Genomic DNA, 27732 nt, shown 5'->3' with positions numbered 1-27732 from the left:
GGGCGGGTAGAAAAAGAGCAAAAAGGAAGGTCTGTGATTGGGCAGCAGACAGGAGACATTAAATGACAAAAGAGTTAGCAATGCAGAGCCAACGAGAGCACTTTAAAACATGCTGATGAATACAATTAAAGCAAGGGGGAGGGGAGGAATTGACTGAGGAAGTGACTTCAAAAGGTGAGTCATTAGTTCCATCTATTGTCAATTGTTTCTAGCCTGGACCAGATGGAGTCTGAAGTGGAGCCTTTACCGCTCTTCCAGTTGGAGGTTCGATACTGCCCATGTTAACTTACTTGGTAACAAACTGGTAAGAATGTGCTGCCTCTCCCTGAATCTTTTGTGTTTAAGATGAACTTTTGTTTCTCACAACCTTGTTTTTAAAAAAATGTCCAAAGTGTAACTCATTCTCTTATAAAGCTGGTTTGACTGTCGGTGCTAAGTAAATTAGTAGCTTAACGAGGTTCCTTGTAACAAAGATAACACTGAGGTACCAAGCTTTTGACCTTTCATCTAGTTGGCAGCAGCTTTAAAAAACAAGTTCTTACAGGCTTGTCTTTAAACCACATCCTCAGTTAGTGCAATGACAGCGATATTTTCCTGTGTATCAATGTAAAAGTGCGAGAGAGTACATTTCACAGTGCTTGAATACCTTGGTTATAGTTTATAAAACATGCTTGGATGTGATTTTAGTTTTAGTTGGAATGCATATAAGGAATTGTTAAAAAAAAAATGCTAAACTTCCTTCACCTCAACTGATTGCTTCTGGAGAGGCATCAAATAGTGATTCCCCCCACCCCCGCCAAAATGTAGTTTATTCATCGCATTTGTAGAAGTACACTACTAAAATTTCAAATTGAAAATTACAGTGCAATAATATTCAACTTTTCACCATACTGCATGTGGTGAGCACGTACAATTTTAATACTCTTGATATTCACAATATACATTCCATATCAGGCATTGAGCACAAGGAGTCCTATCAGTTTCCAGCCCCTCAGTCTGTTATAGCTAAAAGGCCTTAAACAGTCAACTTTTCCCATTGCACCTCTAAAGTTTGGGACAGCCGCCTCAGTGCATCTCTCAGCACATAATCCTGGAACGTGCCAGGCTGCAACCTGAAACACTTGGTCAAGGACAGCTCTTTGCACTGGAAGACCAGTGAGTTCCAGGCAGATCAAAGAGTTTCTTTCACTGAATTCGTGATCCTCCAGTCGCAGTTGATGTTTATGGAACAGCCCATCGAGCACAGAGTCCTGCACCACGGAGCTGCTCAGGATGAACTTCAAGAAGAACCACTGCATCTCTCTCCTCCTTTGCGAAGGCACATTAAAACAGAAGGTAACCAACGATCCCTTCCCCACCACAGCCACCTCAAGGGCAACCTGTGGAGGGTGGATGAGACAAGGAGGTCCTTTCTTTTTGTCACCAGTCAAGCTATGTCCTGATACTTGTTTGAAAGTTCTGGTCATGAGGCATTTTGCCAAATGCCTTTGATAGTCTGCTTAGGAAACCATCCAGTAGGATCTACCATCTCCTTTTCCTGCAGGGTCTCAAGGATGTTACATATGGACCACTGCTTGATGGACTTGTGGTTAAAGGTGTTTTTTGCATAAACTCTCTTCCATGAGGGAATAGTGGTCTAACTGTTTGACGCATTCTATGGCAATGTGTCCAGGCCCACCCTTCGCAACACCAGGGCCGATTAGTGACATTTACGTATCGAGGGTCAATGCACAGCTTGATGCAGCCACACACAAAGGTGGCCACCAGGATGACAGTGATGTTGGGTACATTTTTTGCCCCCCCCTTTACCTGGAGGCTTGTACATAATTTCCCTACAAGCACAGTCCATTTTCATCCTTCAGATAAAGTGGGGAAATGGCTTGGGTGACCGCCAGGCACAGAAGTGAGGAAAGAGCCAGAACCTGTGCCATGTGCAGCAACACCGAGGGTGCTTCACACCTGATGACCAGGAATGGAGAGGGAACGTCACTCCCAAATGCCCAGATTTTGTTTTACCCATAGCTACTCGCTCCTTCCAGTTTTTAGTGCATGTCCTGGTCCCACTGAGAACCATACCCTCAGCACCTTCAGGTAGTCTGACTAACAGTGATGGGGGACAAAGGATCAGTTGGCCCAGTTCCCAAAGAATATGGCCTCACTCTTGTCACTACTTACCGTGACTTCCGAGGCCCATTTGAACTAGTTGCAGATGCTTACTGGCATATGTATATGTACACCAAAAACTGATCCAAGCAGAAGACGGTGACGTTGTCTATGTACAGGGAGAGCTTTGACCCGAGTGCCTCCACTGCCTGGGATTGTCAGCCCTCTTATGCCTACATCTGATGGACTTGGCAAAATGTTCAATACAATACACTAACAGGATGGGAGACAGAGCAGCCATACCTGACTCCGGTTTTGATCAGAGAGCTTTCCAATCCCGCCCATTGATTGAAACGGCACTACTGATATTTGCCTACAGCAGTTGTATCCAATTGCGGATTTCTTCCTCAAACCCCATTTTGGACAGCACATCCATCGTGTTGGTGTGCGATATTCTGTCAAAGGCTTTCTCCTGACTCAGGCTGTCGAGGCAGATAACTACCCACCATCCATATGGGTGGGGGATCCATACATAACCTCAAACTACACCGGGATGCAATTGCCTATCTGAGAACTTGCTACCGGGTGCAGCACAGGTTTGGTCAGGGTAGATCAACAACTCCAAAACAGATTTGACACGTTCCTGAAGTGGGGAAGAAAATTTCATCATCCACCAGTTATTGCCATGCTAGTTCAGGGTTGGGTTGTTATTGATCCTTTCTCAGCTCCCTCCCCAAACTGCCCACCTAAAGCAGTTCACGCAGGGAGATAAGGGAAATGGGGTGGGAAAAAAAAATCAGAGTTTGGCACTTTTTTAAGCTTCCATTCTCCAAAAAAAAACTTTGTGGAATACTGTAGATTTAATTATCCCACAACCAAACTCCCAGTGAAAGGAAATCTGGCGTGCAAATAAGTTTTGCCATACCTATTCATTACTGCAGATAGCTGTCAGGGTGCTGTGCAATTTCTTTGTGCTGAGCAACTTTATAAAGAGTACAAAAAAGCTGAAATATTTTCCTTGAAGGCACATTTGTTTGGTTATTGTTAGAGTTTCCTGAATAGAAAATGAAACAAATAAATGAGGTGTTGTGTTTTTATGAAACCATTCCTATTTGTTTATTGATGTATTCAGAGTCATTAATCATCACATATAAGGCATGTCATAAGTAATATATTGTTAGGATGCACCAATTGTACCACTACCTCTGAGCTGGAATGGATGGAATAATAGAACAAGAGGACAAATCTTTAAAATGTCTTTACTCAAAGGGTAATGGATTACTGGAAATGATTGACCAAGCAATATTGTGAAATCAAAGACATTAGGGATTTCCAAAATGTAGTTGGATGCTAAGCTGAGTGAGTTGAATTACTGAAGGTATGAACTAGAAGAACAGAAAAATACACTATCCTTATTCTGACTTTTTAATGTACTGCTCTTAACCAGTTTCTTACAATTCTTCACTAAAGGTACTTCTGAAAGATTTTTAACACTGTTTTACTAAGGAATGGTTTACATTTTATATTCTTGTCAAATTGGGGTTTTCAACAAATTTTTTAACCTGATGTTGAAAATAATTGTCATTTGCTGCTTTTATTGTCTAACCTGCACTTATAATGCCTTTTAAGACATCATTGATGGCCTAAGCACTTTACAACCAGTGAAGTTATTTTAAAATGTAATTGTAAGGATACATGGCAACCAATTTGCATACAATAAGGTTCCACAAACAGCAAAGATATAAATGACCATTCATCTGTTTTGGCGATGCATGATGAGCAATGCAGTCCTCCTGGGCATCTTTGATTTACTCTGCAGGAGTAATATCGCCCAGAGTCTCACTTACAAATTTCATAGACTATCTGTCTGATAACATCATTGAATCTTTACCCTTTAATCCTTTGCAAACAGAGTTTGGATTAGGGAAGGCCATGGTAACTTTTGTGAGGAGACTCTCTCCCTAATTTGAATTGGTTATTGGCATATGAAAAATTTGTCCAGAGAGCATAGCCTCTGTTTGGGACCATAAAACCTTGTGAAGCAGTAGTAATTAAGAGGCTGCTGCTCGCTATTAAGGAATACATTGTAGTGGTATTGGTATTCGCTACAAAGATATGTGGCCTGCATTTCTCCCTATGAACCTGCATATTGGAGGCCATGTTGCAGGAGGTTCAAGAAAACCACTTTGGATGTTTAGGCTCGAACTCCAGTAGAAAAACTGGTTTAATCTGCATGGTGGGAAATCACGTTAACTGTGGGCAGCCCTTTGTAACTGGCCATATTGAAGAAGAGATTTGCTTCTAACCATGAGAAAGGAAGAAGCAGATCAGCTCCTAATCTAGAGAATATTTCTTGGAGGAGACTGCAAGCACGACACAAATCTAAACTGGAATCTCCTGAACCCTCTGGGAGCTATGAGCTAAAGGTGGTACACAACAATTTTCATTGGAGAAAGGAAGGAATAATGCTAAAACAGGCCACAGGGTTCCTGGGTTACGATGGTAAAAATATGGCTTGGTCTCGACTACATCATGTGGTATGACAGGTCAAGATAGTAATGTGATGATGCCACTTTGAATAGACCACAGATATTTATGATCTAGGTTCACTCATGATAAAATGGTTAGATTGCTTGAGGGCCTAATGGCTCATTGCTACTCCACAGAAGTTACACGACTTAAGTAATGACTTAGATGACAAGGTGGGGAGTAATATATCCATTGCATGCGGGGAATGATGCTAAGGGGTAAAGGGGGAATATTTAATAGAAAACACTGAAAGCTATGTTCAATGTTCTTAGAATTAGTTTTGGATTACAATATCATGAGATTGGTAAAGGAGAATGCTTTTCTAAATCTCCAACACTAATTATCTTCTGATGGAATGAGTCTCCAGACTTTAAATTTAGTTTTCAAGCCCAGAGATGTTGTCCTGCAATAAGTATCACTCATCACACTATTAAGAACTGACTTATGCCAGAAGGCACCAACCTTAACTTGTTTTGCTGTCTTTAGTGGGCAGCTAGTGGACAAGCACCCCAAGTTCATAATTGCATTAATCTCAGTGCCATGTCTACTGGCAAAGACTGCAAAATAGCAACATTAATAGGAGCAGGAGTAGGCCATTTGGCCCCTTAAGCCTGCTCCACCATTCCATTAGATCATGGCTAATCTTCTACGTCAATGCCTTTTTCCCTGCAGTACCCCCATATCCCTTGATGTCTTTACTATTTAGAAATCTATCAATTTCTGTCTTGAATATACTTTATGATTGAACCTCCAAAATCTTCTGGGTAGAGAATTCCAGAGATTTACTACCCTCTGAGTAAAGACATTCCTCCTCATCTCAGTCCTAAATAGCTCTTATTCTGAGATTGTGTCAAGTGGTTCTAGAACCCCCAGCCAGGGGAAACATTTTCCCTCAAATAACTTGTCGAGATAGACAAAGGTGTGCAACACACCCTGTGGAGGAATGGGGTACCCCCTGACAGCAATGTCCAGATTTTCATGTTTAACTGTACATGTGTGGATACTTGGGGCAGAGTTTTGCATTTTTGAGTGGGTACACCGATGCTGGGGTCAAATGCGGGCCCTGACCTTGTATTCTATCAGGAACAGCAACCAGACATTCTGCCTCAGTTGGCCAATTTGTTGCCAGAGGAAGTGCTCGCCCGCCAATTACGGATGGTAGTGGGCTCTTGAAGTTGAAACCCAATATAGGCCCTCCAGAACAAAAGGAACTTTGGCCTGCACATTGCGGGTAACAGAAGGAGGGAATGTCCCCACCTTGAGGCACCTTCTCAGCGCAAGGTTGCCTGAGGCTGCAGTTGTGGCCAGATAGGCATTTGTTGGCCTGCAGGGTAGCCTTATAGGCGTCCTAGAGTCGAGGCCCCCAATCTACCACCGGAGACTGCCTGTAGGCAGCTAGCCTGTTCCTGATGACACTGGAGGCTTGCCGGCTGACAGGAAAACCCCAGTTAGCCTCTGATCAATAGCCTTTTCTTAAGGAGCAGCCATTCCACTCCCAATCTTCCCAAAAAATTGCTCGGGGGCCAAATGGTGCTGGTAAACATGCACATGGCCAGTGGCACAACATTACCTGCCTATCCATCTCAGTTCCCATCTCCATAATGGGGTCAAAAATCTTGCCCTTAGTAGTTGCTGTCCCAACTTATCCAACTTGCTGTTAGCATCATTTATTCGTATTGCAAAATCAGACACTATTTCATATGTTGTATTTTTTTTTGTTTTTTTACAATTTTTTTCCTTTCTCTAGTTATTTTTGTCATTGATGCTTCACACTTATTATCATGGATGAGCTCTAACCGAGAGGTCTAGACAGCTTTTTCATTTATCCTGATATCTAGGTGAGATTCATAGTGTGCCTGGGAAATGAAGAGAGATCCCTTTTTCGGATTATTCTAGCTACCTTGAGCCTTCACAGAATTGCAACCTGGATTCTCTTAAAAGGGTAATTAAATAAGGAAAGGCCTGGGTTTATATTATGCATTATCATGTTCCTCAGAAACCCTCAATGCCCTTCGCAAACAATTGATTACTTTGACATGTTGACATTGTCATGTCAGCAAACCACCTTACACATAGAAGATCCGACAAGTAGCATTCAAGTTGCCTTTTAGTAGTTGAGTGAAAATTGCTGGTCAGGACACTGGGAAAACTCACCGCTGCTCAAATAACACAAAGCTTCCGAGATAGGAGAGAGGAGCCTAAGAGACTGAATGCAGGCTTGTTTTAGGATTTGACTGCCAAATCTGTCAAATAATATTAGAATCATAGAATAGTTACACCACAGACAGCGTGTTCATTCAGTCCTTCCTATTTGTGCTGGCTTTCTACAAGAGCCATTCAGCTAACCTCACTCCCCTGCTCTGTAGTTCTGCAATGTTTCTTTCTCTTTGAATAATTATCCAATTCCTTTTTGAAAGCCACAGTTGAATCTGCCTCCACAATACTCTCAGACAATGCACTCCAGATCCTAACCACTTGCTGCAATTTTTTTTAAAAAAAGGTTTTCCTTGTGTTCTTTTGCCAATCACCTTATGTCAGGCTCTTGAACCTTCCTCCAATGGGAAGAGATTCTTTCTCTTTTTACCCTGTCTAGACCTCTCTTGATTTTGAACAGCTCTATCCATTCTCCTCTCAACCTTCTCTTTTCTGAAGGGGAACAGCCCCAATTTCACCAGTCTTTTATTTTCTTTACTGTTTCATGGAAGGTGAGCATCACTGACACAGCCAGCATCTGTTGTTCATCCTGAACTTGCCCTTGAACTGAACATTTCAGAGGAGAGTCAAGAGTCAACCACACTGCTCTGGGTCTGTAGTCACATGTGGGCCAGGTAAGGTGGCAGGTTTCCTCAGCTAAAGGACATAAGTGAGCCAGATCGCTCTTTAGGACATTTGATGATAGTTATCATGGTTCCCACTACTGAGATTTGATCTATTACTTGAATTTAAATTCCCCCAGCTGCTCTGGTGGGATTTGAACCCATGTCCCTGGAGCATTAGTCTGGACCTCTGGATTACTAGCTCAGTGACATTACCACTATGACATCATCTTTCTTTCACCCCAACCCTCCCCCACCAACCCCCTATTCCTCCAACCCCACCCCCCAACCCAAGCAAGTTTTTTTTAACTCCTTATGCACTGTAGGCAAACTAAAGAAATCCATCACAAGTCAAAAATTTGCTTCTGCACCATAGCAATTTGCTTATCAAGATGTAACCGTGGGGAGAATGTTTCACTGAGCGGGTGGGCGCGTGCCCGACCTGCTCAAGCCTAAAATGACGCAGGATGATGTCGCGCAATATTTTGCTTGGTGGGTGCACGTGGGAGTCGGAGCCACGCCCGCTATTAATTAACAGGCCAATTGAGGCCCTTAGCAACCCAACTGATGGTGATTTAACGTTGCCCGTGTGATTTTTCACTTGTCACACGGGCAAAACAGGCCACAATTTGCAAAACCTCATCTGCGGGTGGGATAAGAAGAGCATTGTCAATGTGAGTAGTGAGGAGTTTTGGAGATAACTTGCTGCTGGTGGCTTATTGAGACTTGGCTGCTTAATCTCTGATCGGGGCTTCATTATTAGCATTTCCAGGCTTCGTTTCTGGATTTATTGTTGCCTTCCAGGCCCCCTGAGGATTCGGACCGTGTGGGCCCTTCCTGGTATCAGACAGCCTTCCCTTACCCTGGTAATGGGGATTGTGGTCTCTGCTGGAGGCATCTACTCTAAGGAGGAAGAGAGGGGCAGAAGGGAGAGGAGGTCAGGTGTCCTTATGCAGGTTTAAGGGGAGGTTCCTGTGGGAAGATAGGCACAGGCACAAGGGGCGCAGGGCCAGCAGGAAGTCCAAGATGGAAGGGGCCGCAGAAGATGCCACTCTCCTGCTGCCAGGGTTTACAGGCAGCGATGCAGCTACCTCTATGTCTGAGGTGCAATGTCAAAAGAGGCTCCATCTCTCAAGGGAGACAGTGACCTCCATCTGAGATGATTGGGCCTGAGATCAGCTCCAACTCTGTGGGTGGACACCCCATGCCAGTGGCTCTGAAGGTCACAGTGGCCCTCAACTTCTATGTCTCTGGCTCTTTCCAGTGCTCAGTGGGGGATCTGTGTGGAGTCTCCCAAGCAGCTGTCCATAGCTGTGTCAAGCTGGTGACAGAAGCTCTGTTCAGGCAGGTTTGGACATATGCGGCCATCAAGGCGTCAGCAGGTGAGCCCAGTGCCTTCGTCAACAGGAAGGGCTTCCACTCCATGAATGTGCAGAAAGGGTGTGATCGCAGGATGCTGATTCTACAAGTCTGTGCAAGGTACCCAGGCAGCTCCCATGACACATACATCCTGAGACACTCCCAGGTGCCGGGGCTCTTCAGTGCTCCAGCCCGGCTGGATGGATGGCTGCTGGGTGACCAGAGCTATCCCCTCAGAAGGTGACATTTCTCCACTATCCAAGAACAGAGGCTGAGCAGTGGTACAACAGGAGCCACGCCTCCACAAAGGCGGTGATAGAAAGATCCATAGGTCTTCTCAAGATTTGCTTCCGATGCCTGGGCCATTCAGGGGGAGCACTCCAGTACTCCCCAGAGCAGGTGTCACTGATAGTGGTTGCATGCTGCACTCTCCACAATCTGGCACTGGCAAGGGGGGACCCACTGGAGGAAGAGGATGTTGACACAGCTGCACAGGCCACAGAGGATGAACCCAGTAGTGAGATCGAAGAGGAACATGGTGAGGAGAACACTGAGGGTGAGGAGAACACTGTGAGGGTGTGGAGCCAGACCTCGGTAACCTCCAGGGAGACAGGGACACCTTGATCCAACGCTCCTCCAGTTAGGCTGCCAAATAAGAGCTCCCACCTCATGCCCGGGCTGCCGCCTCCAACCTGGATCACAGGATAAACCTTCCTTTGGCCCCCAAGATACACTCGGTGCCCATGCAATAAATTTTCGAGCCACCCACGTCCAGCATTACATACTGGTCTACAAAATAAATGAAGCATTCTCAGGCCAATAGCACAAAAGCAAATGTAATTTAATGTTAGAACTCACATACGTACTGTTGAACCAAAAAAACTAGTGTTGGTAGTCACACTATTAAAAAACAAAGAACAAAATAAGGGAACAAAAGATCACCCATGACCAGTCCCTCTTGTGCTTAAGGTGCTTTAAACTTAGGTTTATGGGTGCTATGTCTTGGTGCTTCCCCCCTCACAGGCACTGGCATTGGAGGCAGTCTGCTGTCCTGTTGGCCTTGATGACCTTGGCAGTCGTCCTCTGGCCAGTGGAGACCGTGCTGGTCCCGCCTGGGAGGGAGCAGCCAGTGCCATGGCTGGCATCTCCCCAGTAATCACAGTCTCATCAGATGTCATGGTCACTGGCAGAGGGGCGGAGGAGCTGCTGCCGTCATCCAGAGCACCCTGAGAGGAGTCCGCAGAGACGACAAGCAGTTTGTCCGCCAACAAGAAGTCACTGTGGACCTCCCTGCTCACCAATGGATGGACACCAGCTGGGATACTGGGTGCCCCTTCCATCTCACACATGGACACTGACCAACTGAGGCCAGTGCCTGTGTGAAAACTTGCAGGTCCAAGCGCAACCCCAGGAACCCTTGACTCTGTTCCTGGAGCTGTCTCTCCATGAGAGTCACCACTCTCTCAATGGAGGAGGCAGTGCGCTCGGCCATGAGGGTCAACGCAGTGCTCCTGCTCCGCAGGGACTCTTCCACAATGGAGACCATGGCATGCGTACTCTCTTGGACCTCCGCCAGATCCTCCTGCACTTCTCACAGGACGTCCAGCATCTGCTGCCTAATGGACAACTCCAGAGGCCCACCATCAGCATTTGACTGAGCACCATCCTGGTCCCCAGCAGTCCTCTGACTGCCAGCACTCTGGGCACTCTCTGCCTCCACCTGCTCCTCAAGTGAGTGTGAAGTGCCCTCACCAATGTGCACTGAGATTCTAGTCGCCAAACTAATGCCCACCTGGTATCTGTGCTGGTGCCTGGTTCAGAGAGCAGGTTCTTGGGGAGCATGGTGGTCCTCCATGGTCAGAGTGGCCCTTCAGGTTCCAGAGAGTGAACGCCTGCTGGTGAACATAAAAAGAAGGACATGTCATTAGTTAAAGTCATCACACTGTCACTGTGCATGCCAGGCACCCTGGTGACACAATGGAGATCTGCATCATGGTGCCCTCGTCTTTCAATGATCAATGGGGACTCCAAGTTCGAGTCTCTCATCAATGAAGAGACTACACTAGAATGGTTGCACAAGCCAAAATTCTCACCTCAGTGTGCTGCACTCTTACCTTTGTCTAGCACCCCAGCTTCACTGCGGCCACTTGACCGAGCTGCATAGTGCCTCTCGTGCTCCAAGGGAGAGGATGAGGAGGTATGGGGGTCCTCCGCCAGTCTGCAACCTCTCAATGTTGTTGTGGGATGTCTTCTCCTGAAAGGACGGAGGAGCATTGATTAGTCCACTCAGTATATGCAGCGTCATTGCAGCCTGGCCAACCCCAACTGAGAAGCACCTCACAGAGCACATCCATGTTGTGGCCCTGAGCCAGAAGGCACTCAGTCAAAGCAGCTAGGACTCAGCCCCTTGGCTAGCGCCAGTGTGATTGACAGTTGGCTCTAACACCCCTGAGCCCCACGTGGGGACGGCCAGCCGAAAGTAATGGGAGGCGCTGCCTGGGAGGGTGGTGGAGGTGGGTTGCCTCACATCCTTTAAAAAGTACCTGGATGAGCTCTTGGCACATCATAACATTCAAGGCTATGGGCCAAGTGCTGGTTAATGGGATTTGGTAGGTAGATCAGGTGTTTCTCACATGTCGGTGCAGACTCGATGGGCCGAAGGGCCTCTTCTGCAATCTGTGATTCTGTGAACACACTGACCCATGCCAACATGGTCCTCGCCCTTCCTGAGGGCAGCAGGTCATGGAAGTGCTTCTGGCACTGCACCCAGGTACACCGCACCACGTTGTGGCTGCTCACCTGGGCTGCTGGCACCCCCCCCCCCCCCCCATGCAGCCTTTGTGAGGTGCGGTGGCCTCCTCCTCCCCATCTCTGGGGACAAGGGTGTCCTTTCTGGCAGCCACCTCCTCCAGGAGGACAGCGAGGCACTCGTCGGAAAAACAGGGGGGGCGGGTGTCGCCGAGTGCCCACCTGACCTGCCCTCACACCTGGCGTTTGCTGCCGCACCCAACTCCATCCTTGCAACGGCAGACAGACATCCTTCCTGGAGAGCCTTTCTGGGGCTGCCTGGGCCGTTTTTAAACAGGCTGTCAGGTCGCCATTGGACCCAGCGGCCAACAAAGCCCCCTGCCCCTGCTCAGCCCTTCCCGGCCAGTGACGAACATTGGTTCACGCTGAGCGGGCCTTAATTGGCCTGCCAGTGTGAAAGCACAGTCGGGCCTCGATCCAAGCACCAAGAGAGCTCTAGCCCCCCCACCCTCCCTCCCCGAAACTTCTCCGGAGCCTTTCCGCAGGCTTAGGCCCAGTTCACAGCACTGAGCCAAACTTAACACAGCAAAATTTTCAAGGAACTATCGTGCTTGGAAGTATTGGTGGTTGGATTCCCGCTTGATGGCAAGGTCAAAATTTTGCCCTGTATTTCTCAAATATTTTCTAGACTTTTTTGGCCAGCACAGATCCAATGGGCCAAATAGCCTCCTCCTTCTGTGCTGTAAATGTCCTACATTTCCATGAATTTACTATTCTGTACTGCCTAGGGAATAGGACAAAACTGATGATAATCAGAGAATGATTTAGTTTAGGTGATCTTAGATGAACACTCATTGGGTTGAAACAGAAATACCTGGAAAAACTCAGCAGGTCTGGCAGCATCGACGGAGAAGAGCACAGCTGACATTTCGAGTTCTTGAGGACTGTTCTCCACCGATGCTGCCAGACCTGCTGAGTTTTTCTAGGTATTTCTGTTTCTGTTTTTGTTTTGGATTTCCAGCATCCGCAGTTTTTTTGTTTTTATTTTTAACTCATTGGGTTGAGTTGGAATCGCAAAGAATCTGTTCCCTGTACAGTGAGTAACAACCAGAAGATGTGTACTTGCTCTGTTGCTGTCCCTCTCTTCTCCCCTCAATGCCTTGCATCTGTTTTTGTGTCTGAATTTGACAACCTGCCCAAAATTAGGAACATGCCAGAATTGGAACCTGGGTGTTAATGTGATCTGACGGTTGTGCATCGCAAACCACTAGAACACCAACATGATATGCCAGTTAAGTACTTTAGATTCTTTTATTCTTCACCAAAGCACATTGAAAGATTCATTACAGGCATTATTTTGTAGAAACATTTTCAGTTCCTGTTAAGAAATTATGCATGGTACTGTGCCACTTGTGAAGTCCTGTGCTAATTTTAGGAATGTGATTTTTACCATATGTTTGTGTCCACTCTTTCAGAGTCAAATTGCCTGTTTCCTTTCATCTATCTGGTAATAGCTCATAAAGAAATGCTTTGAAACATGTCAGCTCTCCCATAGAATCGTGCACCATGCTGCTAGACAAAAGAACCATTCAGGAAATTAGACCCTGACTTTGTACATTTCACAGTAGGACAATCATCTATTTGTTAATTTTTCATGATTTTACATTACACAAACAAATTGTCCATATTTTAGTAGTCTTATAAAGCTAAATAATGTGATGCACTTTTTGGAAAATGCATAATTTTATATGACCAAGTTTAATCAGTGTAGAAGTGATGAAAATTACATAATGTAATTTATTATCTCCTTTTCTTCTTATCTTCTCTTTCCTTTTCCCAATTCCTCTTTGTGCCACTTTTCCTCCTGGCATTTCACATTTCTCCCTTCTGCAGCCCTAGTTTACTCCTCTGCCGGTTTCTCCTCTTATCCCTTATTTTTCCTTCCTTTTTGATCTCCAGTTTCTCTCCTCTCAATTCCTGCTCTATTTGTTTCCCTATGTCCCCCTCTTTCCCTCATTGAACTAGTCCCCCTGACACCAGTTTTTCTTTTCCATCCTCTTTTAGACTATGGTCCTGAAGCAGCTTTCCATGATTTCAAATTCTTATTTCTCTCAGCTTTTAATATTCGCAAGTTGGCAACAAATTCCTTTCTTAGAAAAAAAAAATTTATGTGCTCTGCTTCACTAATAGTTCGCGGCAAAGATTTCTATATGCTGACTCCCCTCAATATTGTTTTTAAATTCCCAGGATGTCTGCAGGTACCATTCAGGACAGGGCTAGCATGGGCCTGTGACTATACCTGTGGACTTAGCTCTTTCCAGGTATGCTGCATGGTGGATTTATGGGGGATGGATGTTTAATTACCTCCACCACTGAAAATGGCAGAGATAATGTTTTTGTCTGTGGTTTTTAAACAATTTATCTCAAAAACTAGTGCACAGATAGGGTATGGTCCAAGGAAAATCTGATTCGTTTTTGATGAAGGCGCAAATCCGGATTCGGATCATGGAATTTTTATAAAAGAGCCCTTAACATTGGGAGATCGGGCGAATTGACTTTTTTAGAATGTTGTGGATTGTTTTAGAATGTTGTGGATCATCTCAGCTGTTGTGGTGAAATTTGTCACAGCTGTCAAAAGTGTGAGCCGAATTTCCAGAGCAGGTTGTTTGATGTGGATTGTTTTAAGGCTCCTCAGTGAGATTGAAGTTCTCAATAAAAAAAATATATTTTTCAGCTTTGTAGCTAACCAAGGAAAGAAAATCCACAAGGAAGTGCTGTGTAATTGTAATAATATTGAGTTAGCACACCATGGCAGAGGTATCCGCTCCACTTGTTATTTTATCTTGTTATATCTCATGTTATATCTCATATCGTTCAGAGACTCTGGTGACTTTTCTTGCACAATCTTTAAGAGTTCTTCCAAAAATACATCTTAACTCTCCAGAGAGTAAACTGGAGAGTTGAAATGGATTTTGGAAGAATCTAATGTTGGAAGCAGCTATTTTAAAGTAGATCAGTAAAATGTATGCATCTTCCATAAAACAATGTTACAGTCTGCCGGCTCCTGCTTTCCATGCCCAAGCGCCCCATTTGTACAAGTGGAAAGCAGGGCCAGGGTCCCTTTAAGTCCAAATCAGAGCAAGCACCTGTACCTTTAAATTTAAGCAGTGCTCAGGCGCATGCGCACTGCGGGCGGGGCGGGTTTGGTGGGGGCGCATGCGCACTGTCCCGGGAGCCGCGAGGGTGCGAATGACGTCGCTGGGAAGCTGCAGCGGGTAAGCGAGGCTCCGCCGCTTGTTTACTTTTTCCACCGCGAAGCCGGAGCCCGAAAACCGAGGCCCTGCAGCGGGACGGGAGGAGGGCGCAACCCCGAGCACAGGCCGCTCCTGTTCTGGCCCTTTATTCGCTCAGGCGGAGCGAGGCGAGGCCCCGGCTGCTCCGCACCGCCCAGCCTCGCACCGGGGGCTCGGCGATGCTGAGGGGCGGGGAGTGGGTTCCTCCGTCTCCCCGGTGCTGCTGCGGGGGGGGGGGGGGGGGGGGGGGTGGTGGTGGTGCGGGGGAGGGGGGAGGGTCACAGTCCGGGTTACCCGACAACAACACCCCCGCCCCAGCACTGCGCATGTCTCTCTCTCTCTGCAATGGTAACTCGAGAGCAAACTCCCACCCCCCCCCCCCGGTGACCCCCCTCCCCCGAGACCTCCGCCCGTGACCCCAATCCTCCCCCCCACACGTGACCCCCTCCACCCCGCGACCCCCCCCGCACGTGACCCCCTCCCCCGACACCTCCGCCCGTGACCCCAATCCTCCCCCCCACACGTGACCCCCCTCCACCCCGCGACCCCCCCCGCACGTGACCCCCTCCCCCGACACCTCCGCCCGTGACCCCAATCCTCCCCCCCACACGTGACCCCCTCCACCCCGCGACCCCTCCCGCACGTGACCCCCTCCCCGCGACCTCCGCCCCTGACCCCATCCTCCCCCCCCGCACGTGACCCCCTCCACCCCGCGACCCCCCCCCGCACGTGACCCCCTCCCCGCGACCTCCGCCCCTGACCCCATCCTCCCCCCCCCCGCACGTGATCCCCTCCACCCCGCGACCCTCCTCCGCACGTGATCCCCCTCCCCGCGACCTCCGCCCGTGACCCCCATCCTCCCCCGCCCCCGCCACCCGTGACCCCCTTGCCGCCCGTGACCCCCTCCCCCGCCACCCGTGACCCCCTTGCCGCCCGTGACCCCCTCCCCCACCACCCGTGACCCCCTCCCCCGCCACCCGTGACCCCCTTGCCACCCGTGACCCCCTCCCCTCCCCTTGCCACCCGTGACCCCCTTGCCGCCCGTGACCCCCTCCCCCGCCACCCGTGACCCCCTTGCCACCCGTGACCCCCTTGCCACCCGTGACCCCCTCCCCTCCCCTTGCCACCCGTGACCCCCTTGCCGCTCGTGATCCCCCTCCCCCTGCCGCCCATGACCCCCCTCCCCTCACCTCCCCCCGCTGCCCGTAACCCCCTCCCCCCCCCCCCCCCCCCCCGTGCACACGACCTTGCCACCCATGAACCTCGCGCTGCCCGTGGACCCCGTCCTCCCGACTTTGCCTGTGCTCCCTCCTCAGCCCCTGCCCCTCCCGTGCCCTCTGCTTCCACTGCCCTTTGGGTAACAGAGTTCCACTGACTCACGACCCTCAAAGAAAAAAATTCTCCTAATTTCTGTCTTAAATGAGCGACGGCGTACTTCTCATTCTCCCACAAAAGGAAACATCCTCTCCGTATACACCCTATCAAGACCCTTCAGGATCTTAATGGTTTTAATTAAGTCGCCTCTTCCTCTTCTAGATTCCGGTCAATACAAGCCTAACTTGTCCAGCCTTTCCTCATAGGCTTTGCCTGTATTAGTCTAGTAAACCTCCTTTGAACTGCTTCTAATGCATTTATATCCTTCCTTACATAAGGAGACCAATACTGGACTGGTACCGTACTCCAGATGTGGTCTCACTTGTGCTCTCTCTAACTGAAATGTAACCTCCCTACTTTTATTATCAACCCCTCACCGTGCCCTCCCCCCCTCCCCCTCCCTGTGCCCTCCGCCCTTTGGCCTCTCCTCAGTGTTCTCAGGGAAAAGTGATATCTCACCACTATTATAACTTTACCTTTTTGAAAATCTTCAATGATTGAATGACTGTAGCATTTAAAACAATTGCATGGATAAATTTAAGATGCTCAATGCTTTGCTTTTTTTTGTGGCTGTGTGCACAAGTCAGGGTGATTTTTCTTTTATTCTAGCCGATTTAATCAAGTCCAATCCTGGGCAAGTTTCAGCAATGGTTATGAATGTGCGGATTAAACAGGACTACAGCTCCCAGCTTGCTCTACTGCCTGCCTCTTATGGGCAGGACATGTATATTTCAGCGAGGAATTGATTTGGTTCGCTTGCTAATTCAATGTCTTGCTGTCTTTGTTGACTGCTGGCTTTACAGATGTTTCGTCCTGATTTTTCAGGGTCTATTTTTTTTTTGTTCTGTTCCGCATCTCTGTTTTGTTTTCATGATTCTTTTCCATTGGCTAGCAATGATGTAAGGGGTCAGTATTTGGATCTCAGTTTTCAGATTGTTTAAGACCCACTGTATGCTAAAAGCTTAGTGTTGTTGTTCCATGATTTGGAATAACAGTGCAAGAAATTAAACATTATAGCTTAAATTAGTGAGCACAGTTAAAGGGCACATTTCATTCTACCCGAGAATGCTGAATGATAGGATATCATAGCTTTATATGCACAGTGTGAGGTATCACCATTAGCAATCTGAGGGTGTAGTCTTCCTGGTTAAAGCCATCAGTTGTTGAATTAAGCTTATGTACAAAACAGTTTGGATTAGCAACAAAATATACTGCAAGAGGATATAACTCTTTGAGTTGTTTTTGTAAAATTCTTTGGTAACTGGAAAACTAACAACTGAATGTTCTGGAGAAATTAAAATCACATTGCTCTCGTGTACATTGTTTACATTTCTGTATCTTTGAACAAAACCTAATAATTTAAATCTTATTTAATACCTAAATATTGTTTATACTTCTCAGAACTTAGATTATGTTTTACCAAGCCTAAGGAAAATGCCTAAAACCAGGTATTTTGCACAGGATGATAAACATATCGGCTAAGATTTTCAACCTGTGCCCAAAATAGACTGAGTGGGTAGAGCATCTGAGGTGCTCCCTGATTTAGCTCTGTTGGTTGCCTTTTTTATAAGGTGGGAGATAAACAGCTGGTATTGAAAATTGTTGTAATATTGATAGAAATTTTCTTTGTGGCAGCTATTGATTTATTGCTAGGAGCTATGGGTTGTTGGTCTATCTAGTTTTTTTTGTGTGATTAGTTAAGGACCTTTTATAAAAGTCTGCTTTTATTATCAATTTCAGTACTTGTATTTTTTCCAGGATTGCTTTTTAAAGCTTTCCTTTTTGCATCATAAACAGAAGGATCAATGCGGGGGCCCAATAAGCCAGGTTAAATTTGGAGAAATTGTTTTTTATTATGAACATCATTTAAGAATGCAAGTAAGAAAGTGAAAAGGGATATTTAAAGTAATGGCAAGCAAGGTTATTACACCGTTAAGAGGCAAAATTTTTCTGGGCTTCAGTGCTTAAAGTACTACATCACCATTGTAACATGAAACGCATCTTTAAAATCTGACTGGTATTTAATTCTGTAATTTAGATTTACAATTCCATTTGTAGCACAGATTGCATGATCATTGTATGCAGTGTATCCAGCTTGTTAACAAAACAGCTTAAATCATTGTCAAGGTCCTGACATTATGGATGCTTTAGGTGTGTATCCCGAGACCTGATGTTTGGTAAAAGAGTATGGGAAATTGAAACCTTTTTCCCCTCCATTGGGAGATCAGTTTTTACAGATACATCACTTAAATAAAAAATCAGAAATCGAGAGGTGCATCTGTAATACGTTTAATGCAAATGGAGGAGAAATGTTTACTCAGGTGAATTCTATGTATAACATGGCAGTTCTTAATTCCGAATTGCTTTTGAAGTCATGTGTACATACGCAGTCTACATGCCAGAAGCCACTGAAATTTGGCATGTATTTTCGGATGTGTATTTTGGGTGTATTTAATTTCTTTTGCCAGTTACGATCTGGTTAGGCACTGTAAACATTTGAAAAGAAATCCGAATACCTTGTTTTAACCAATAGAACTACGCCACAAGATGTCACTTTTTTTAACAAAACAACTATTGTATATAAAAGAATTAAACAAAACAACTGCTATTAACTTAACAATATGGTTTATAACTATATATGTTATGCGCTCAGGTTTACTTCCTACTTCCCCCAAGAATTCTCTTATGAGACCTATCAATATTAAAGTTATTTACTCCTGTAGAGACCACCCATAAGTATGCCACAGTCCTGTGGTGATTTCTCCTCAGCTTCTGGCTATTCTCAGAGGAAAAACTTTCATTTACCCTTTCTTGACTGTGGAGGCCTCTGTCCCTTGTTCTGTTTACTTTGCTAATACTTCCAAGCTAATCTGCTGGTTACTTTTGCAATAAGACTGTGAGGCCTACTGTAGATTCGTCCACTAGCTTCAAACTAGGCAAGCTTCCGACTTCTGTTTATCACAAGATTCGCACTGAGATTAAGACTCACCTGCCTTCCATGTGGTCAGTAATGAAGCTAGTTTTACTTGGCTTACTGGGCAGGTCTGCTAACTGTCATTTATTTTGGCTAACTTCTCTGTGAACTGAAAACCACATGAAGTTAAACTGCAACTAAAAACCTCTCCCAGTAAACACCTAGATAAATTCAAACCGTGGAGCCTTTCCACGCTCCACCCATCTCCATGGCAATGTAGCCCGCTCTGGGCTATCTCAGACTGAACTTCAAACTAATTATTCCCGATTTACAGTTTCTCCAGCTAAGTAAGCTCATCTGCTGTTTTATAGTTCTAACTCTTTTCTGACTATTATGAATAAAGCTGGGTAGCCTTCTGAACTGCCATTTCTTTAAGTGTTCTGACAATCACTAAAGCTCAGCGTTTTAATTACCTTAACTTTAGAACAATAATCTTTCCAGAACTAAACAGGACATCGAAAATATTAACATGAGCCACGAATTAGATACTGTTTCTGCAACACAGTTATAATTCTTATTGGAATTTGCCAGTTTGGCTCTGGCTTACAACAAAATCAGGAGAATTAGCCATAGGTTGATGTTAAATAATTCAAAATGAATCAACAATGAATAGATTTTTTTTGTTTTTTCTTCATTCATGTGATGTGGGCTTCACTGGCTGGGCCAGCACTTATTGCCCATCCCTAGTGTTGCCCTTGAGAAGATGGTGGTGAGCTGTTTTCTTGAACTGCTGCAGTCCATGTGGTGTAGGTACACCCACCGTGCTGTTTGGAAGGGAGCTCCAGGATTTTGACCCAGCGACAGTGAAGGAATGGCAATATATTTCCAAGTCAGGATGGTGAGTGACTTGGAGGGGAGCTTCTAGCTGTCGGTGTTCCCATTTATCTGCAGCCCTTGTCCTTCTAGATGGTGGTGGTCATGGGTTTGGAAGGTGCTGTCGAAGGAGCCTTGGTGAATTCCTCCAGTGCATCATGTAGATGATACACCTGCTGCTACTATGCATCGGTGGTGGAGGGAGGGAGTTAATGTTTGTGGATGTGGTGCCAATCAAGCGGGTTGCTTTGTCCTGGACGGTGTCAAGCTTCTTGAGTGTTGTGGGAGCTGCACTCATCCAGGCAAGTGGAGAGTACTCCATCACTCTCTTGACTTGTGCCTTGTAGATGGTGGACAGACTTTGTGGAGTTAGGAGGTGAGTTACTCATCGCATGATTCCGAGCCTCTGACCTGCTCTTGTAGCCACAGTATTAATATGGCCAGTCCAGTTCAGTTTCTGGTTGATGGTAACTCCCAGGATGTTGATAGTGGGGATTCAGTGATGGTAATGCCATTGACCATCAAGGGGCGATGGTTAGATTCTCTTATTAGAAATGGTCATTGCCTGGCACGGTGCGTCGTGAATGTTACTTGCCACTTGTCAGCCAAAGCCTGGATATTCAAAACAAAAACAAAATACTTGGAAAAACTCAGCAGGTCTGGCAGCATCGGCGGAGAGGAACACAGTTAACGTTTCGAGTCCGAATGACCCTTCAACAGAACTAAGTAAAAATAGAAGAGAGGTGCAATATAAGCTGGTTTAAGGGGGCGTGGGACAAGTAGCAGACCAGCTGAGTTTTTCCAGGTACTTTTGTTTTTATTTTGGATTTCCAGCATCCGCAGTTTTTTGCTTTTATATTAAAGCCTGGATATTGTCCAGGTCTTGCTGCATTTGGACATGGATTGCATCAGATAATTGTAAAGTATTAATAGTTTCTTAATTTTTTGGGGAGCTGAATCAGACATTGATATCTGTTCAGTGTCTGCTCCTTGCTTATGATATGAATTGTACTTTTAGCAGGATGAGGGTCATTTGATTTTAACGTGAAACCACTTATTTAAGAGGTAAAATTGCTTAGAGGTGTGATCTGACAGTGCAGCATTTTAATGTTCCAACGTGCCACTTTGTAATTTGGAAACATACAAGTTTACCTCAGTTATCACACAGGAATCTCTGGTCTCAAGTTGCTCTGTTGAAGGAATTACCAAAGAGAGGCCATCAGCTTCACAATAGTTTAGATTGAAAGATGGAAAATCAGCAGATGAGCCTCCTGACTATGGTATTAACTGGGTGCAGGTTTCTATTGAAAATACCTTCAGTAGCTGACCTAATGCTGTTCAGGTGAAGTGGTGTTTCAATTATGGAGCAGAGAAAAATAACATTTAAAATTTAACTAAATTAAAAAGAAATGTGGCTTGTACAGCTGACGAGTACTTGTCACAAGGATAAAGAAAATAGCTTAGTTGATAAAATTTGTTTCTTGTAAAGTGTTGGATGCTTGTGGAAATTCAGCATGCAGAACTGGTTAGTGCACTTTGCAATAATGCATAAAGTCAGATTATTAACAATATTGAAGGCAGTTAAACAGTACAGTTTTGGAAAGTGTAATTTTGTGGTTGGTAGATTTCTCAGTTGGGTAAATTAATGTTTATTCTTTAGAGTGGCAGTATATATTTTCTCTCTAAAAACTCTGGTTATTTATATTCCCCATTTCTCTTCTGATGCATAATCTACTTTCTCTTCTGTTGTGTTAATTAAAAATAATCACCTTTCTTAATTTATGCCAGCTGAAACTGAGGTGTACAACCATGGCTCAGTGTTAGAACTCTTGCCTTGGAGTCGGAAGGCTGTTGGCTCAAGTCCCACTCTCAAGACTTCACCTAATTCACGCCGACACTTCCATGCTCCCTCGTTACTGCATTGAATTCTTGGAGGTGCTGTCATTTGGATGAGACATTAAATCTAGATCTCGCCTGTCTCCTCAAGTGGGTGAAAAAGATCCCCATGGCACTTTCTGAAGAAAAGCCAGGGAATTCTTCCTGGTGTCCTGGCCAATACTTATTGCACAACCAGCATGAATAATGTTATTATTTAAATCTCATTGCTGTTCGTGTGCAAACTGGGTACAACAATGACACTTTTTCAATAGGTACTCTATATAAGTGGCTGTAAAGTGCTTTGGGATGTTCAAAGTTCATTCTTTATCTCTGATTATTAGGCATTAAAGCTAATGTATTTATCAGGTTTCTCAAATGCTAACTTTAAACATATCCTCGGAGACCTCTTTCTTGCATCTCAACTGATTGTAGGAGCATAATCTGACCGAATGTACTTGGTGCTTTTTTAAAGTGTATTTGTTATTGATATCTATCAAACCCCGAATTGATATCAAAACAAAAATACCTGGAAAAACTCAGCTGATCTGGCAGCATCTGTGGAGAGGAGCATAGTTAACGTTTCGAGTCCGCATGACTCTTCAACAGAACTAAGGAAAAATAGAAAAGGGGTGAAATATAAGCTGGTTTAAGCGGGAGGGTGGGGGGGTGGGGTGTGGTTGGGACAAGAAGAGCTGGATAAAGGGCCAGTGATACATGGAGATGACCAAAAGATGTCACAGACAAAAGGACAAAGAGGTGTAGAAGGTGGTGATATTATATAAAGGAATATGCTAATTAAGGGTAGAAAGCAGGACAAGCAAGGTACAGATAGCCCTAGTGGGGGTGGGTGAAGGAATCAAAAAAGGCTAAAAGGGCACCCCACCCCCACTAGGGCTATCTGTACCTTGCTCGTCCTGCTTTCTACCCTTAATGTCACCATTAGCACATATCTTAGCTAATGTCACCACCGTCAACACCTCTTTGTCCTTTTGTCTGTGACATTCTTTGGTTATCTCCACCTATCACTGGCCCTTTATCCGGCTCTTCTCGTTTTATATAAGCTCAGCATATCCTCCCTGCTCTTGTACTCTATGCCCCTATTATTAAAACCCAGGATACTGAATGCTTTATTAACTGTTATCACCCATTGTCCCCTGATGCAGACTTTCTCAGGAGGGGTAAGTAAACAGGAACACTAGCTTCAGAGTACAGGGCCAGTTGTAGCGCCCTGAGCCCTAACTGCTGCTTGACTGAGAACTGGTAATGTGGTTTGGACAAGTGCCCTAGCGAGTTATGGAAATTTTGGATGGGCCCCTGGGTTAAGCAAGCAATGACCAAGGCTTTGATAACATAGATGATTTGAATTGCGAAGTATTTACATTTTGTGAAGGAGATCATGTATTTGAAGCCCTCAGTTAATACATATGTCTGATTGAAGCTGCCCTTTTACGTGGAGACAGGAAGGGATCAGAGGCAGTTGTTTTGTGTACTTGAAGCTAATAGGGTGTTGATGAGCAGGTACAGTGGATTTGGCCTGCTTTCGCTCATTTGGCTAGCAAGCTTTTACAGCCACAGTATAGTGTGGTCTGGAGTGCAGGCCTCCCACTTCCTTCACAACCTTCAGTAGCCACATTTGTAAGCTGTCAACTCCCTAAATCACGGTCACTTGTTTTATCTCTGCAAAATTCACCTATTTCCTATCAGGACACAAGAAAAGTTATGCTCATGTACTACTGCCCTAATACAATAATGTGAACAGGTCTGATGTATATGCAAAATATTGTAAATACTAGAAGTTTGAAATAAAAATGGAAAATGCTGGAAACATGCAGCAGGTCAGATAGCATCTGTGGAGAGGAAGAGTTAGGTTAATGATTTGGGTCTTACCATTCTTGTATTTTTACTAATGTTTACATTACACTTCAGGGATTTTTATTCTGTCATTATGCAACACGTTACCCATATCAACACTACCTGTTCTGGCAGTTTTTTGTAGGGACCACTTTACTTTCTGCTCTTTGCTCCATTGAGAGAGGCACATGACATTGGCCATCTGTAAATTTGTTAATCTTCGAAGCGATTGAAATCTAAATCAGTCTCAATATCTTTTCAATGTTTGACAAAAGTAATTAAAGCAAAGCAAAATGTTTTATCAAGTAAAAGGAAGAAAATAAGGTTGCAATTCAGTTGCAGAAATAAAATTGTGCTGGTTCTATCAAATGGGTTTTTAAAATAATGCAATATTTATTGCATTTTCTTTATTTCAATCATAAAGACTCACATTTAGTGCCTTTCACAACTTCAGGATGCCCCCAAAGTGCTCTATAGCCAATGAAGCATTTTCGAAGAGCAGTCACTGTTGTAAGAAACTCACCAGCCAATTTGAGAACAACACGCTCCCACAAACCTCAGTAAGACAATTACCATATAATCTGTCTGAGGAATAAATGTTAGCTAGGACACTGGGGTAACTCTCCTACTGCTCTTTGAAATAATGCCATAGGATGTTTTGCATCCACATGAAAGAATGGACAGAACCTTAGTTTAATATCCCATCTGAAAGGCAACATGTCCAACAGTGCAGCACTCCCCCAACACTGCACTATAATGTTGACCTAGATTTTTGTGTTCTCGTTCTGGGATGGGACTTTAACCCACAACCTTCTGACTTGGAGGTTAGAATTTCTTCAGAATAACTTCTTCGAAAAATTGAGATTCAATTATATCAGCACTTTGGTAAAGGCGTTGCCATGTAGAATCAGAATCCACTTGCCAGCCAATCAGCACATTTTCCTCATACAGTATAAAGTTGTTGTGGCTTCCCCTGACATTGGTATTCTTGTGATTGTCCTGATGAGTGCTAGACAAAAAGTTTCGACAAAATGTCTTTTTTCAGCGATATTCAACTTCTGTACCACCAAACAATTATCAGTCCTGTTCATGTTATTTCATACTGTGTACCTTTGAACAAAGTTGTTGGATAGTGATCTGAAAAAAGAACCTTGAGCTATTCTGATTTTTTCATAGCTTCCTGGAAGTTGGTACATCAATTTCACATCACTGCTGGCAAATTTTACCTAAGACAGGGGCCAAACCTGGGATTTCCCTGAGTCTACATGACTCTGTCTTGTACCTTGTGACACAGAGAGAGTGATTGGAGAGATAAAAGAAAGGACTGAAGTTACAGTTAATAGAACTATAAGTAAAAGTGACAAATAATATCTGAAGAGTAGCATTTGTACTAAAGTTAATAACCTTGGATCTGTAGCTGAAGCATTGGGTGCAACCATGTGATGCTCTCCAATAAATTTTACTGTCCGTCCCTAAGTTCTTCACTGTGCGCATACATTTATGATCACAGTTTCTCTCCCGGGTGTTACGGTTCAAAAATTTAGGGATTATGACCAGTATTATTAAACTGATGCCACAGTGTTAGACTCAGTGTTAGAACCTATGTGGTATGACAATGATTAATGAGGAAACTGGGCATGTACTACTTCTCTCCCCTTCACTGTTGGTTTGGGACATGACTGTCGATAGGTGTACAATTTTACTGTCACTTCAAACTGGAAATAATTTTACACCAACATTAAAGTTGCTGCATAACAACAACCTTATGATCCTTGATTATTCATTTGTCATGAAGATTGTCTTGGGATGACTTGAAGGCAATCCTTTAAAACAGCAGCAGCTTATAATTATACAGTGCCTTTAATGTAATAAAATGTCCTAGGGAACTTTGCATGACCAAACATCAGGCAAAAATTGGTATTGAACAATAGCAGAGTCTGACAGGGAGGCAGTGGTATTGTCACTGGACAATAATCCAGAGACCCAGGGTAATGCTGTGGAGACCAGGTTCAAATCCCACCACAGCAGATGGTGAAATTTGAATTCAATAAAAATCTGGAGTTAAAAGCCCGATGAAGACCACAAAACCATTGCTGATTGTCGTTTTAAAAAAAATCCATCTGGTTCACTAATATCCTTTAGGGAAGGAAATCTGCCACCCTTACCTGGTCTGGCCTACATGTGACTCCAGACCCACAGCAATGTGGTTGACTCTTAAATGCAATTAGGGATGGGCAATAAATGCTGGCCTAGCCAATGATGCCCACATCCCACAAATGAGTATATAAAAAATAGGACAGGTGACCAGGTGTGTCATCAAGACTTTTTAAAGGAGAGAGGGAGCGGAGCGATGGAGGAGAAGCATTTTGAGTGGGGAGATTTCAGAGCTTAGGGTCTAGATGACTGAAAAGGGTAAAGGAAATGGGGAGTAAACAAGACCAGAGTTGAAGAAACAAGAGTTCTTGGAGGATTATGGGGTTGGGGAAGTTACAGAAATAGGGAGTGGTGAGGCCGTGCATGATTTGAATACGTGGATATGAAACGAAAAGTCAAGGCTTTAGTAGGCTGGGAGCCAATCTAGGTCAGCAAGCAAAGTAGTGGGTGGATGAATGGGATTTAGTGCTAGTTAGGTATTTATAGCAGGGTTTTTGATGAGCTTTTTATGGAGGGCTGAAGATGGTATTATCCCTTCCTTTATACTTTGGTTACAATTAGGGGGCCTGTACACCACTCCCACAAATGACTTCTTGCCTTTATCATTCTTCATCTCAACCCAAACCGCTTCTACATCCTGATTTCCTGACCTTAGGTCATCCCTCACTAAATGCTAACACCATCATTAATTAACAGAGCTACCTCTCCACAACTTTCCTTCCTAAATGTCATGTACCCTTCAACAATCAGGTCCTAATCTATCAACCTGCAGCCTTGTTTCTAATGGATATCAGATTTACTTATTTCTATTGGTGCTATCAGTCCATGTGTTTTGTTTCAAATGCTACTTGCATTCAGATGCAGAGCCTTTAGTTTCATCCTTTTACTTTTGTAATGTCTAACCTTAGCTGCTGATTTACTCTTAAATTTGTACTCTCTGCCCCTTCCTGTCATGGTCTGTTTATCATTTCCCATATTATTACCTTTCTCTCTACTCGTTGCTTTACCACATCTTCCCAAATTTGATCCTTTGCCCCAGATTTAATTCAGATTTTTTTAATTGAGTTTAAATTCCACCAGCTGTGGTGGGATTTGAACCCATGTCCCCAGAGCATTAGTCTGAGCCTCTGGTGTCCAGTGACATTATCACCAAGCCACTGCCTCGGTGTTAAAGGTATGGAAGGCAATCACATTTGACACTGATACAAAAGATGGATTTTGAGCTTGTACTTGAATGAAGTTGCTCAGCTGGTTGTCAGTTGCCTAATTTATTTGCAAAGGCTAAACAACAACCACTGCTATCTAAGCCTAATCATGGAATTTGATAAATTGTTGCATCTCTAAAATATGAATGATTGTGAGAGTCCAGACAGTATGTAGTGATGAACTTGCCTTCATAAAGCACGTCAGAACTGAGCTCAAAATGTGCAGTAGCTAGCAGGAACCACTCTTGATTAGGAGGGTGTCTGATCTCAACTGCTGTTCTGACTGTTGTTTTGCCCATGATCTTTCTGTTGAAGTTACTTTCAAAGAATTGGACTGGGTGTTTTTCTATGATAAGTATTTTGTTGAATGTGAGGGATTGTGGTGCTAAGGACAAGTTCAGATAATGAGGTTGTAATATTTAGCCTGTGACTTCCAAAAGTCCAGATCTTCTGTCGATGTATTTTTAACTTGACCACTTCTAAGTTTATCAAGCTACAGTGCCTGTGTCATCCTCATGGTTGTGACTTTCGGAAGTGTAGCCAAAATGGATGACTGGAGATATTTCCTCTTCCCCAGTGCCATCCTCTTGCATAACAAACACCAGTGGAATTAAATAATTATCCTATCTGTGATG

The 27732-nt window shown here is 44.6% G+C and overlaps 1 protein-coding gene across 4 annotated transcripts in view; it reads left to right on the top strand.

Annotated features, from left to right (window-relative positions):
• Positions 1–212: 212 nt before the first annotated feature.
• The window catches only part of LOC121280726 (rab GTPase-activating protein 1), a 193730-nt gene continuing 166210 nt past the window's right edge, over positions 213–27732 (top strand). Inside the window, exon 1 of one of the 4 annotated variants that reach the window (XM_041192852.1) lies at positions 213–304. The gene's annotated coding sequence lies outside the window, so the exon portion shown is untranslated. Of the gene's footprint in view, positions 305–14764; positions 14831–27732 lie in introns of those variants that run through there. The other 3 variants (XM_041192855.1, XM_041192850.1, XM_041192853.1) reach the window with 3 other exon arrangements.

This window comes from Carcharodon carcharias, chromosome 8 (genome assembly GCF_017639515.1).
Source record: "Carcharodon carcharias isolate sCarCar2 chromosome 8, sCarCar2.pri, whole genome shotgun sequence".
NCBI lineage: Eukaryota > Metazoa > Chordata > Chondrichthyes > Lamniformes > Lamnidae > Carcharodon > Carcharodon carcharias.
This window is presented reverse-complemented; position numbering and strand designations above follow the sequence as displayed.